The 12,500-nt window shown below is 47.4% G+C and overlaps 1 long non-coding RNA gene across 1 annotated transcript in view; it reads left to right on the top strand.

Annotated features, from left to right (window-relative positions):
• LOC134472364 (uncharacterized) overlaps nucleotides 1–1,687 on the top strand; it is a 53,245-nt gene extending 51,558 nt beyond the window's left edge. The window contains exon 3 of the long non-coding RNA XR_010042172.1: nucleotides 1,504–1,687. This is a non-coding gene — a long non-coding RNA (uncharacterized LOC134472364). The remainder of the gene's footprint in view (nucleotides 1–1,503) is intronic.
• The last annotated feature ends 10,813 nt before the right edge of the window (nucleotides 1,688–12,500 follow it).

Raw genomic sequence — 12,500 nt, 5'->3', positions numbered from 1 at the left:
GTTTTTCAGGGTACATCAGTCTGGGTTGGAGGTTATTTTCTTTCAGGACTTGAAATACTTCCCTCCAACCTCTTCTGAACTTGATGGTTTGTGTTGAGAAGTCTGTCATGATTCTGATGGGTTTTCCTTTATAGGTGATCTGTTTCTTTTCTCTAACAGACTGTAAGATTCTGTTCTTGGGCTGAATTTCTAGCATCTTGATTACTATGTCTGGGTGTAGATTTAGTTTGCTGTGGCTAGCTGGAGCTCTGTATTCCTCACTTAGCTGTCGTCTGCTCCTCTTCCCATGCTTGGGAATTTCTCTGCTGTCACTTCCTACATAGTCTCTTGATGCCATTTGTGTTGACTCCTGCTTTTTCGCTGACACCTGTCACTCGGAAATTATTTCTCTTTGCATTGTCTTGCAGCCGTTGCTTTTTATTTCCTGATTCTTTGTTATTTTTAAGAGATCTTTCCTTTTGTGATGGCTACCTGCCATCCTGTCAAGGTCTGAGAGTCTATCTTCAGTTTCTTTGAGACAGTTTTGCCGGATTTCAGTGGAGTTTTTAATTCCCTGGATATCTATTTGAATCTGTTTCATGCATTCCAATTCTTCTCTATATTGTTTATTCAAGGTTTTATTATCTTTATTATCTTATGGTCCACTTTTAAAAAAAAATCTAGCAACACTTTTATTATGTTTGTCATTTCTTCTCTTACCTGACATATTATTTCTGATCTGATTTCTTTTACAGCCCCATGAAGTAGTTTCTTTACTTTGGTTGCCATTGCCCCAGAAATTTCAGGTGTGTGACTTCTGCTTTCTCCCATGTCCACGTCTCCTGGACTTGTTCTGTGTGGCCTGGAGGCCAGAGATCACCTTTTGCTCCACTGTCTTCACACTTTCCTGGATTTCTCTGGAGTCCAGGCACTTCCCATGTTGGCTGCCCATCCAGGGTGTAGGGGTGGGTCAGGCAGCTGGGTTTCTCCCAGTGCAGGCTCCCAGGGAGGCAGGCAGTGGGGTGCGGAACAGGCTTCTCCAAACCCTTGCATTTTCTCCAAGGTGTGGCTGGCTGATTCTCCTGGCCAGTGCTGGCTACGGGTCTCTGAAGGTCAGGGCAGCTGGCAGGCTTATTGGGGTGGGGGCTGGACTGGCTTCTTCTCCCCGCCTGTGCTAGGTACCCACAGGAGAGTCCTGATGGCAGCCATCCCTGCCTCAAAATTAAAATAAAAAAGGGTTTGAGGTATATGAGGTATTATTAAAATGATAAATGTTTAGAATGAGTTTCTAGAAGTTCTTACATTAAAAGACACATTGCCATGAATTCCTCTCAAAATGCTCTCCTTCCTGTCAAACACACCCCATCTTTTATGTCACTTTCTGAGGCAGTTCTGGCAGTCCTCTTGCAGGAGTGTCTTTATTTGACATGATCAAATATCCAGTGAATGCTGCTGATGAGTGCCACCCATGGAAAATCGGGCTCACAAAAACAAGACATTATTCTCATGCATCTTATTCACCAGATCTTCCCCAAAGTCAAAACGATCACAGAAGGGAAATGTCTTCAATCAGCTCGGGACCTCAGAGCAGCCAGGACAGTGCAACTGAAGACTTTCATGGCTTCAGAGCTGCCTCCAGAAGGGGCAAGCATGATGGGATAAGAATGTTTGACGTGGGGATCGATGACACTGTACCTTTTACTGTAACAAAAAATACTTTAAAAATTTAAACAATCACTGTATTTTTTTTTTAAATCACACCTCATAGCTCAGGGCAGAAGCCTTGGGTTAATACCCACTATAGAAACAAAACCAAAACCAAAACCAAAAGTAAGCAAGTACCTATCAACAGATAAATGATAGCAAAACATGGCCTGCTCACGCTGGAGCACAACTCAGACACCCAAAGCGTGAAGTGAGCTGTGGCCCAGAGGACTCTGGAGCACACGATGCTCAGTGGAAGAAGCCAGACGCAGGTCACATGTTCCCCGGCTCCACTGTGGGGCTGTGTCCCAAACAGGAGCAGAGAGTCTGGGGACGCAGAGGGGGTGGGCAGGAGGGGGCTTTGAGGAAGCCTTCTTCACAAAGCTGTTTCTCTCTGGGGTGCTGAGGAGACTTGGATACGAGACAGAGGAAGGGCCTGCACAGTGTAGCTAAGCACTCAGTGTCACTGAATTACTCACCTAGGAGGGGGTGATTTTTATATCATGTGAATTTTGCTTCTACAGGAATGAATTTCAAAACCGACTCTTCCATACCACCAGAGCTAAAGTGAGCCTTTTCCAAAGTGCATATTTGTGGTCAAGGCCGTGGGAAAATTTTGCTCTATTAATTAATGCATGTCAAATATGTGTGGATTCCCAACAAAACAGAAAGATGGTAATTAGTTTGTGCCAAACAATTGCTAGAAAAACATGAAGAGGGCATTGACCAGCCCTCAAGGGTTCTAGCAGAATAAACTGCAATGAAGGGGGGTGGTGTGTCGGCAGAGTCTACCACATAGCCAGGAAGCCTGAAGGGGTTTTGTTTGTTTGTTTCTAGCACTGGAGGTTGAACCCAGGGCTTCCCATTGGGCTGCATCCCCATCACGTTTTAAATTTTGAGACAGTTTCTCACTCGTTGCTAAATTGTCCATGTAGGGGTTGAACTTGAGATCCTCCTGTCTCAGCCTCCTGGGGTCTGGATTACAGATGTGCACCAACATACCTGGCTTCCAAAGATGCCTTTATTACCGGGGTAGAAACAGCCCTTTGGAGCTGGTAAAGAAAGAGATTTAGCTCCCGGGCAGGTGGGTGCTTGCTGTGCCCTGGTTTGAATCTTCCCCCTGCAGCTCCTCCTGAGCTCCTCCTTGACCCTTTCCAAACCACAGGACCACACCTGTGGCCCATCCTCCACGCTGCCTCTCACCCTCCTTTTAAGCAAATGACTTAACATGTTTTTGCAGAGAGAAAATGGAAAGAAACCAGCAGTTTGAAATCCCTTTGCCTGCCCCCAGCCCCTCTCAAGCCTGGACCTCGCTCCCCCATTGTCCTGAGAGCTGGAGCTGACAACCTGGGGACCCGTGGTCCCGGAGCCCTCTGCCTCTCCCTCCCTCACGTCTGCACCACCCTGGCTCAAGGGGATGCTGCAGAGCCCAGGCCTCAGCGTGGTCCCTGAGCTCCAGGCTGGACCCGCGCTGCCTGTGCTCTGTGTCAGAAACCAGCCACAGAGGCTCAAGGCAGCAGGAAATTACTAGGGCTAAGCAGAAGATCCAGGGTTGTTTAGGGACATTAGGATATGGTCAGTGTGGTGTCTGCTAATAGGTACATCTGTGCTCAAAAAGATGTTCCGAAGATGATGGTTTTGATGGTTGCATCTTACTGATGAATCTACTAAAAACTATTGAATTTTATTTATTCTTTACATTTTTGTAGTACTAGGGATTGAATTCAGAGCCTTCACATTGAGCTATATTCTTGGCCTTTAAAAAAAAAATCGTGACAAGGTCTTGCGAAGTGGCTAAGTTGTCCAGGCTGAGCTGGATCCTCCTGCCTCAGCCTTCTAGAATGCTGAGATTGCAGACCAGCACCACTGTGCCCAGCTGAATCTATACATTTTAAATGAACACTGTACATTAAAAAATCTCTTTATAAACAGGAGTTCTGCATTGCTTTGCCACTAAGTCATGGTCTGTCCAGCTGTCCATGGAGCCCAGCACCCCATCCATAACTGTCTCACCCACCTGGAATTCCTCCCTTTCCTGCACCAGAGGAACACACAGCTCGGGCAGGACCTGCGCTGGGTGCCTCCAGCCCACCCTCCCTCTCCTCAGGGCTGCAGTTCCTCCCTGCCCTGCCCTTCCTGGATCCTGAGCATCTAGTTCTCTGGGAAACACCCAGTCTCTGCGACTGAGATCTGCAGCCCTGCAGCCCCCACAGGAGCCACATCATATATACACTGGCTTCTGCACCCCAGAAGCACATTTACGGTCTTCAGACACAGTGAAGAGCAGCACACAGCTTTGCTCTTCGTGTAGTTGAATTCGTTTTAATTGCCTGTCTCGGAGGTGGGATAACACGGGGAAGGCACTGTCACTGGTCCATTTCTGCTAAACGCCTCCTGATTCTGGGTGACCGCTTCATCCAGTGAGCTCCACATGTTAGGTGGGGAGGAGGGTAGGCGTGGCACCAGTCACAGGCTCTAGAAACCCTGGACAGTGCTGTTTGGTCCCCTCGTCCCCTGCCTGAGAAGTGAGGTCCATTGAAATCTTGATGTGAAGCCCTATCAGTGTGCACATTAGTGATATTTACTTCTTGAGTGTTTGTTAGGAAGAAAGGAAGCCCGCTGGGGTGGCTGCTCATGACTGTGATCTCAGCACCATGGCAGGCTGAGGCAGGAGAACCCCAAAATCAAACTCAGCCTGGGAAACTTGGTTATTTAAGGCTCAGGCTCACAACAATAAAAATATTAAAAGGCTGGGGATATAGTTAAATGTGAAGGTCCTGATTTCGATCCCCATTAGCACCAAAAGAAAAAAAAGTCAAAGAAAAGTGATGTGATGTGCAGCACGGGATTCTCAGGAATAAAGCCGGGCCACCCCACCGGCCCAGCGCAGCCTACAGCGGTTTGCCCCAGAGCACACAGATGGGGCTGAGACCACAGAGGCGCGCTCCCTCAAAGTTCTGCAGGCTCCGAATCTGAGGTGCGAGTGGGCAGGCGGCTCTCCTGGGCCCCTCTCCATGCCTTGGGGACACTGTCTTCTCTGTGTCCCCATGGCATCACCCTCTGTGTGTCTGTCCCTGGCTCCTTTTCTAGGAGCAAGCCCGGTCAGGTGGACCAGGCCACCCCCAAGGGCTCACTGCACCTCCACGGCCCACACCCTGACTCCTTCCACGGTCACACCGAGGTCCTGGGTCAGAGCAGGCCCAGGGCTCAGCCGCTGCATCATCTCATGGTGACAGCAGACGTGACAGCAGACGGCACGGTGGGGACCCACGTCCATGCAGTCTGCCCTCTGTTTCCAAGGCTGGATCCACCAATTTTGGTCTGTGCAGTTACTACAGGAGCTCCCCAAGCGTGGAGTTAGAAGTGGTGTGGAGATGCCGAGTGGGGCGGAGGTGTCACCGGAAGTGACCTGCAGGATGTGGGAGGGGTGACAAGTGCAGCCCACACTGGGACATCCTGGGCTGTTGGCAAACACACCGTGATGTGGAAGGGTGTGAGCGCAGTAGGTTTGGGATCCTCAGGGAGGGAGGGGGCTGGGGCTAAAAGGGACCCCGGTGACTGTCACTCCTCCCCGCACAATCACCAGCATTCAATGCTCCTCCAGTGGGATTTGCATCACAAATAAAGAAACCCCCAATGCTCTCGAGATTCATTCCCCATGCAGCATAATCCCGTCCATGCAGCCTGGGTGCACCAGGCATCCGGAAAATCTGGTGGCAGAGTTACTGGTGCCACATAGCTGTCTAATAAACGTGTAAGGAGCAAATGGGAGCTGGATGCAGTGACCTCACAGCTACTTGGCAGGCTGAAGCAGGAAAATCATGAGTTCAAGGCTAGTGTGGGCAACATATGTAGACCTTGTCTCAAGGGGAAAATAAGACTGAATGAAAGACATCTTCATCTTCACTGGGGTTGGTTCATGATATTATGGGCAAAGGCTCGCTCTCATACTAAGAAGGTTGGATACAGTCACATTTTTAAGAAGAATTTTTGTAACACACACAACACAAAATCTGCCGTCTGAACCATTTTTACATGTGTAGTGTTAAATGCATTCGAGCCGTGTAACCAGGCTCCAGAACTCTCCATCTTTGCACCCCTACCCACTCACTCTGCTCCCCCAGTCTCTGGCACCCACACTCTACCTTCTGTCTCTAGGAAGCCGGCTACTCCATGTCCTTCATATTAGTGAAATCCCACAGTATTTGTCCTTTGTGACCGGCTTATTTTACCTAGCATGATGCTCTCAAGATTTACCTATGCTGTAGCAGGGGTCAGAAAGTCCTTCTTTTTCCAGGCTACATAATATTCCACTATTTTGTTTCTGCTCCTGGCTATTGTCAGTAATGCTGGGAGCATGGGTGCTGGTCCTGTTTTTCCTGACCCGGCATTTTCGGGCACCCTGGAGACCAGCCGTCCTGCTGTACCTTTCAGCCCTCGGGAAGGAGTGTTTCCAAGCCCTGTGGGTGTATGCAGGACATATTTCAGGCACACAGAGCTTTCGGATCTTTTGATCTTTTCTCCACATCTCTGTCATGGAGCTGTCTCTGTAAACACTGCTTCCTCTACCTAACAACTGGGGATATATTGTTTTAATTGATATTTTTGCTATTTTTGACTTAATAAACAGAAAATATTTTGCCTTTAAGGTTTGCCTTAGTAGCAGAGCTAATGAAAAGCCTCTTTTTGCTCTGTTCAGTGTTTGGGGAGCCATGCGTGTGAGCCAGGCGCAATGCAGGTGCCAGCCTGGCTGATCCTGGTCTCTGTCCCTGATCCCACAATGAAAACTCCTCTCCCCACAGGACCCAAAGGCTTTTTTGCTTGACTTTTAAGCATTTGATAAATCCAAACTGGAATTTTCTTTGGACCAGATTCACAAAGCTCACATTTCCCCACAACTGCCAAATGCAAAAAACATAGTAGAAATTGCACTTTATTATTGGCAAATGAATATTGACTCTAAAATAGAGGCGAAGGTAGCCAGAAGCAATTGGGTCCCTACTAGAGCTGGCAAAAGGAAATGGAGAGGCAGAGGGGACTGCGGTGACAGCCTGGGTGCCACACATCTCAGGAAACAGCAGCTGATGCACTGCCAGGTAAGGGACATTGGGTGGGTGGTGCTGCCGGTGCAGGAAAGGGCTCGCCGGGGTAGCCACACACTTCTGGAAGTGTCCACTTCCCAGCCGACCATTGCAGAGCCCTGAGGACTCTGGTGAGTCATCTGTCCTTGCCACAGTGACTCGCAGTGTGACTTGCCCTGTGATGAAGCCTTGAGGGTAGAATGCTGCCCGGGTTCTCTGCTCCTCACCCTGGGGGAGCCTCAAAAATTCAGCTCAAGAAAGAGAACTGGGACAAGAGCCGCAGAATGGGCTAACATGAAACATCAAAGCTAGGTATGGCCCACGCCTGTCACCCCAGCTACTCACAGGGCCGAGGTCTCTCAAAAATGAAAAACTCATGCTCATCAAGATCACAATCAAGTTTGGGTTGATTGTGCCTAAGAAACTCAGCAAGACTCTGTCTCAAAAGGGGCTGGGGATGTGGCCCTCGGACTTGAACTCCAGCACTGCAAAAACAAAACAAAAAACAATCACACTAGCAACAAATGAGGAAAATAGCACCAAAGCTGATTAACTGACAAAGAACACTCATCACATCCTTTGCAATGTATATTGCTTCCTATTGCCACAGTAACAGATTTCTACAAACTTGGTGTCTTAATACACAAATTGATTACCTTACAGCTCTGGAGGTCGGAAGTCTGAAATGGAATTCACTTACGGGGCTATAACCAAGATGTTGGTGAGACAGGATTCCTTTTGAGAGGTGCGGGGGGGAAACTATGTTCTTGTTCTTCCCCCAGCTGCAGGCGGTTGCTGTATTCCTTGGCTGCATTTATAGCTTCATTCTCCATCTTTATAAACAGCTTAGCATAGAGGTGCAGGCCTGCAATCCCAGCACTTGAGAGGCTGAGACAGGAGGTTCACTGTGAATTTAAGATCAGCCTGGGCTACAAAGTGAGTTCAAAGCCAGCTGAACTGCATAGTGAAACTCTCTCTCAAAAAGACAAACAAAACAAAACAAAAACTTAAGAAGGAAGTAAAGGAGGAAAAAATCTCAAAAAGATGGAGTTGGATGCTGCCAAAATTAAAACAATAAATTGTAGTTTACACATTACATAGAGGAGAGAAATAAAAGGGCAAAGGGAAAAATCTTGAAGGAACACAGTTTTTAAAATGGAACAGAATGAATAATCTAGAAGCTATACAAGGAGACGTTACACCTATATGACACCGTCTTTGAAGAAGGCCAGAATAGAAGAAATGTTTGAAGATTTAACTCAAGAAAACTTAATTGAGATAAGAGAAGATCTGATCTGGTACAATGATAAAAGTACACTGTGCAAATTGGAGTTGTCAAAGATGAAGAAAGCCTGTGGATGAAGAGAAAGAGAGAGAGACAGACAGAGAGACAGAGAGAAAGACAGAAAGACAGAGACAGAGAGAGGAAATAGAAGAAAGTTCCAGCAGGTATTCCAGATATCTTTATGGTAATATCAAAGCAAAAACAGAAGTCCTCACAACAGAAAAAAGGGTTAGCCCTGATTTCATACCCAGCCCAACTGTCCTAAGCATCAAGGCTCCCCCAGAGCAATTCTTTTAGCTGAAACAATTAAGAAAGATCGTTCTTGGGAATCTTTACACAGCCATTGCTAGGGGTGTCTCCTCCAGCCTGAATATGAGAATAAAAATAAGGAAGCATTTCAGGTTTTTTTAAGAAGAGCACAATATGATAGTGACACATAACCTCTTGCAGTACTAATGGAAATGATATTTCTTTTCCTCCTCTTAACAATACTAGTAATACTAGTAATTATCCAGGCTCTGTTCCTACTCGGAAATATGGAAGTCAAAATTCTAAAACCTTCCTGGTTAATGAATTTAAATGTGTCATGACTCAGCTGGTTAGTATGTGAGCAATATAAGAACAATTCAAGAGTTCTAATACCTTAATTTGTAGGGAAATTAAAATTCATCTTCATTTTATGCTAAAAGTCATTTGAAAATTTTCCACATCCATTCTAATGTAAAAAAATACTCAAAGAAATATTAACAGATGGATGCTGCTGCCTTATTCACCAGGGATGCATGATGCAAGATATCTGTCTCAGCTTAAAATATGGCATCTTTTTTTTCCAGTAGTGGGGATCGAACCCAGGGCCTTCACACTGAGCTGCATCCCTGGTTTTAATCATTATTTTAAAATTTTGAGACAGGGTCTTACGAAGTTGTTCATGATGGACTTGAACCTGCAGTCTTCCTGCCTCAGCCTCCTAAGTAACTGTGATTACAGTCGTGTGTCACCACATCCAGCTCCAGTGCTAAAATCAGTATCATGATAATGATACCCGCGCTCACCATCACTGTTCAACAGCAGCCAGGGAAGGGGCGACACAAAGCACCAGACCAGCTTGTGCCAGACAGGTCAAGTGGGATCTACAGAGGCTGCTGGGTCCAGATGCCAACGGCAGGAGACACAGAGGCTGCACTGACATGCTCAGTGGCACCAGGAAGACAAAATCAGCAAAAAATGTCCCCAGATTATCAACAAATTTTCAGGAAAAAGAAAGCAAAAGGCAAGCTGGAGGTTAGCTGTGGAAGGCAGAGTATGTGGGTTGATCTGCTGGGGCAGACAGTGGGCTAGAGGGTAGGATGGGGCCATCTTGGACTGGATGCTGGGTACACACAGGGGTAAATCAATTAAGCTGTGCAAGGAGGTCACACCTGAAGGTGCCAGGAGAGTCGGTGCTTTGTGGGGAAGAGGAAGAGGTTGAGACCAGAATACACAGAAGGTGAGCATTAGCTGGGGGCTGCTGTGGGCCTGGGTGCTGCCTCAGGCCCTCTGTAAGTTGCACACATTGCATATGGATTTTTTCTGTCTCTTAAAGGCTTAAGAACATGTTAAACATCACATGACACAAAACACGATAGCAAAATCCAAAGTCAAAAGGCAGATTGTACTATAACACTGGCGTCCAATATCATGAGAGAAGGGTTTCCGCTGTGACTGTACAGACCCTTGAGAAAGCAGTAAGAACAAAAGCCAGCATTCATTAGAACAAGTGAACGCAGAGTTCCAAACAAGACTCAGATTCGCCAGAACTGGGCTTTATGATGTGGTACATCTCTGTCTCTGATCCACTACTTTTCTGGGCCCCAGTCCTTTGGGGTCAAGCAGGGCCTGGTGACTGGCTGTGACCAATGGAACAGAGAGGAAGCAAACCACATGCCCACCAGGGGGCAGCACTCACCTGTCCAGGAGACCAGGGGGAAGGAGCCATTACCCAGAGGCAGCAGGGGAAGGTCACTGAGCTCCCTAGGGACGTGGAGAGAAGCTGAAAGATCTCTGGGTCATTTGTTACCACGGCAGAACCTTGCCTATCTGTAGGCAGGATACAGATGTTCTCACTGTGGCCTTTACAATTATTATCTTGGTCTAGGCAAGGAAGAAAAATTTTCCTGTTCTCAGTGGTAAGTGATCAGCTGCGTTCTCCAATGCAGCAAGGTTTCTAAATGTAGCTGATAAGACCCCAAAAATGACAACCATTTTAGCAAAGCTGAATATCTTCATATTTCAAAATGCTACCCACGGGCATGAAGCTTTGATGTCCGCAGATTTCATTTATTTTGTGATCTCAATAAACGCACTAGATTGTGAAAGAGGGCATCCGCCCTTCTTTAGTTCACTTTTTTGTTTGACAAATATTTATTGAGCGCCTATTCTGCATCTGGCACTTTTCTGGGTGATATATCAGTGAGAGAGGGACTAAAGCTTCCTGCTGGCCTGGAGTTTATGTTCTGGGGTGACACAGAAGATAAACAACAGACTGCCACATAAATAAAGGACTTGGCACAAAAGCAGGTGATAAGAAAATAATAATAACTGCAGCTTAAAGAAAGAAAAGCAAAGCAAAGAAGCAGAGAAAGGAAGATCAGGAAGGAACAGGGAGGTGCTGAGGTTCTGAGTGAGGTGGCCAGTGGGACCTTGTGGAGAAGCCTGGGAGAGAGGGTGAGCCCTGAAGATCCCAGAGCGAGGATGTCCTGTGAGACCTTGTGCAGAGCCTGTGGAAGAGACTGGTCTGGGGCCTGAGAGGGACGGTGAGGGTGACATGCCTGCCTGGCTGGAATGAATGGGAGCGTGGGAGTGAAGGTAGAGAGGAAAGAGAGAGGCGTGCATGTGTGTGTGTGTGTGTGTGTGTGTGTGCGTGTGTGTGTGTGTGTGAAGGTGCATGAGTAGATGTGTGTGTGAAGGGGTGTGTGTGCGTGCGTGAGTGTGCGTATGCACACAGGTAACTAGAGGTGTATGAAGGAAACTAAGAGTCAAGCAGTGGTGTCATCTGACCGTGATATTTCTTCCATCCCCATACTGGGGAGTGAACCCAGGTCCCTGTATCCCCAACCCTTTTATCATTTTTATTTTGAGACAGGGTCTTGCTAAGTTATTAATTTTCCCAGGCTGACCTTGTAATCTGTCTTAGTTATTTTTCTCTCATTGCTGAGATAAAATACCTGACCTTCACAAGTTAAAGGGGAAAGGTTTGTTTCCAGAGTTTGTAGAGGTTTCTGTCCATAGTTGGCTGACTCCAAAGCAGGGAGTGTGGTAGAGGGGCACCATAGAGGAGAAACAGTCCATGGCAGGACAAGCAGGAAGCAGGTAGCCTGTCTTCCGTCTGTCCCCTCATAGCCTATCCAGGCCACCAGCCTATTGATTGGAATCACCCACCCCCCACGGTTGGTCTTCTCATCACCCACACCCAGAACTATGCTAAATCAATCAGTAGAATAATCCAGTTATCACACTTTTTACCCAGTACCACACATCCGTGATCCAGTCACCTTCAAAAACCCAACCTATGAGTGTATGAGGCTTTGAGAGGACATGTAGATACAAGGCAGAGCATGATCCTCCTGCTTCAGCTTCCCCAGAGTGCTGGCATTACAAGCATGCATCACTGTACCCACCTCCTGATGCTTTAGCAGAATCGTTTTGTCTGTAGGGGAAATGGACACGGAGGTCTGTTGCAGGGCTTTGCAGTGACCAGCAACCATATTGCAGGTGGCCACGAAGCTGTTCAGAGTCTCAACCCCTCCTTTCTAGGTAGAAGCCACCTGCCATGTGACTCCTCATGGTCTGACTATGCAGTGAGAGAATGAGCAGGGTGTTTTTGTGGTGGCTGTTGAAGATGAGTCAGCCCAGATACTGTCCTTTAGGGCAGCAGCTGGGGAGGGAGGCCAGGAACTCTGTGAGTGCATTGGTTATCAGTGGTGCCAGCCATTGCAGAAATGTCTTGGGGCTGTGTAACAAATACCCATCAGTGGCTGGTTTAGAATAACAACATTCATCCTGTGGCAGTGTATGAGTCCAATTTTGGCTACTGTAACAAATCTATCTAAGGCTGGCTACTTTATAGAGAAAAAAGTTTCATTTAGCTCACAGTTTTGGAGGCTGGATGTCCACACAGCATGGTGCAGGCTCAGGTGAGGACTCTGTTGGCTGCATACATGGTGATGGAGCATGTGTGCCACTCTGTGGTCTCTGTCCATCTTTTATAAAACCACTAGAATTCCTTCATGGGCCTCCACCCTGCTGACTTGACCTAATCCTGCCCAAGCTCGGCCCCTGTGAACGCCATGCTTGGATTAAGTTTACACACTATGTTAGGACTGCAGGGATCAGACTCCACATGCCTGTGGGGGGCATGTCAGGTGGTCCTGGAGGGCAGAGCCCCTGCTTCTCAGGACTGTGTCCTCCGGGGC

Source organism: Cavia porcellus, unplaced genomic scaffold (genome assembly GCF_034190915.1).
Source record: "Cavia porcellus strain 051 isolate PalLab524CR breed Dunkin Hartley unplaced genomic scaffold, mCavPor4.1 scaffold_23, whole genome shotgun sequence".
NCBI lineage: Eukaryota > Metazoa > Chordata > Mammalia > Rodentia > Caviidae > Cavia > Cavia porcellus.
Note: the sequence above shows the minus strand (reverse complement) of the source record. Positions and strands in the feature narration are given on the sequence as shown.